We start from the raw sequence: 2,500 nt of genomic DNA, 5'->3' as shown, positions 1-2,500 counted from the left end.
CTTTCATAGGCAAGATCGTGGCTCAAATCGGCCGTCAGTGACCTTCAGATTTGTCACGCCATATAAATAACAATCAGCCAATCGTAGATTAGACTGACTCATTAACACAATAAGTATGAAACCCTGGAGGAGGGTGGTATCATCAGTGCACCTCACGTTGTGCACTGTGGGCATTACTACAGGGACACCAGCTGAACCCACTTTTTTAGTCTTTTTCTTTACCCCCTTTCCACCTTCCTTTCTTCAGTCTTGCTGTCCAACACCTCTAACTGTTACATCTTAGTCTGATTGTAGGTTTCCTCCCAGTTCCACAGTAGATCTTTGTACTTTTATCACATTTATCATCTGCATCTCTTGAGGATTGCCTACAGTGCACCGCATGAGATGCCATCAGTGCACCTCATGCGGTGCACTGTAGGCATGACTCAAAGTACTTTGCAGTCCCTTCGGCCCCTGGCTGCCGCCCCTTTCATTCCCTTTTACTATACCTCCGTTCATGTTCTCTTTCTTCCGTCTTAATTCCACCCTCTCCTAACAATTTTTTAATTGTGCAACTGCGAGGTTTCCCTCCGTTACACCTGTCGAACCTCCTTTACTCTAAATTTCCCTCAGCGTTGAATGATCTCATAGGTCCCAGCGCTTGACCTTTGGCCTAATTTCCATATTCTGTTCTGTTCTGTATTTTGCTGTCCAACAACTCCAACTCCATTATTATTATTATTATTATTATTATTATTATTATTATTATTATTATTATTATTATTATTATTATTATTATTCAGTAGACGAAACCTATCCATATGGAACAAGCAAAAGCCCTGACTTGAAATTCAAGCTTTTGAAGAATATTATGGTGTTCAATGAAATTCAAGCTTTTGAAAATATTATGGTGTTCAATCAAGCTTTTGAAGAATATTATGGTGTTCAAGGTTTTGAAGAATATTATGGTGTTCAATAGAAAATTCAAGCTTTTGAAGAATATTATGGTGTTCAATAGAGAAATTCAAGCTTTTGAAGAATATTATGGTGTTCAAGCTTTTGAATAGGTGTTCAATAGAAAATTCAAGCTTTTGAAGAATATTATGGTGTTCAATAGGAGAAATTCAAGCTTTTGAAGAATATTATGGTGTTCAATAGGAGAAATTCAAGCTTTTGAAGAATATTATGGTGTTCAATAGGAGAAATTCAAGCTTTTGAAGAATATTATGGTGTTCAATAGGAAGAAGTAAGAGGAAGTAAAAAGAAATAAAGAAGAGATCCAACTTATTAAGAAGGAAAAATAATAAAAGAATAAATACATAAATAGAAAAAAATATATTAAAATGCACTAAGAATATTATCAGGGTAGTAATGCATTTCATTTTCGCTTGAACTTCTGAAGTTCCAACTGCACGACATCTTTGAGAGGAATACTGAAGTTTCTAACAATAATGTTATTGGAATCGACTTCCCCAAGTATCCTTTAAAGCATTATTGATGTAGATTAATCATTTCTAAAAAGCATGAGAGGGTCTTTGAGTAAAAAAAGTGACATCACACATCTCCAGCCGAATTTCGAAAATAATCGTATTTACCTTTACATAAAAATAATCATATTTACTTTTTCGTAAAAATAATCGTATTCTCTCTTTATAAAAATAATCGTATTTTCTTTTTATAAGAAATAATCGTATTTTCTTTTTATAAAAAATAATCGTATTTTCTTTTTATAAAAGCAATCGCACTTCCTTTATAAAAATAATCGTATTTTCTTTTTATATAAGAATAATCGTATTTTCTTTATATAAAAATAATTGTATTTTTTTTATAAAAATGGCATTTTCTTTTTCATAAAAATAATCTTATTTTCTTTTTTTTATAAAAATAACCGTATTTACTTTTTTATAAAAAATAATCGTATTTTCTTTTTTATAAAAGCAATCGCAATTTCTTTATAAATTAATCGTATTTTCTTTTTTATATAAAAATAATGGTATTTTCTTTTTTTATATAAAATACTCGTATTTAATTTTTTATATAAAAAATAATCGTATTTTCTCTGTCATAAAAATAATCGTATTTTCTTTTTTTTATAAAAATAATCGTATTTTTTCATAAAAATAATCGTATTTTCTTTTTTTATAAGTCGTATTTACTTTTTTTTTTTTATAAAAAATGGTCGTATTTTCTTTTTTATAAAAGAAATCGCATTTTCTTTATAAAAATAATAGTATTTTCTTTTTTATATAAAAATCGTATTTTCTTTTTTACATAAAAATAATCGTATTTTCTTTTTTATATAAAAATAATCGTATTTTCTTTTTTATAAAAATAATCGTATTTTCTTTTTTTTTATAAAAATAATCGTATTTTCTTTTTTATAAAAACAATCGCATTTTCTTTTTTTATAAAAACAATCGTATTTTCTTCTTTATAAAAATAATCGTATTTTCTTTTTTTTTATAAAAATAATCGTATTTTCTTTTTTATATAAAAAATAATAGTATTTTATAAAAATAAT

This window comes from Macrobrachium rosenbergii, chromosome 41, assembly GCF_040412425.1.
Source record: "Macrobrachium rosenbergii isolate ZJJX-2024 chromosome 41, ASM4041242v1, whole genome shotgun sequence".
NCBI lineage: Eukaryota > Metazoa > Arthropoda > Malacostraca > Decapoda > Palaemonidae > Macrobrachium > Macrobrachium rosenbergii.
Note: the sequence above shows the minus strand (reverse complement) of the source record.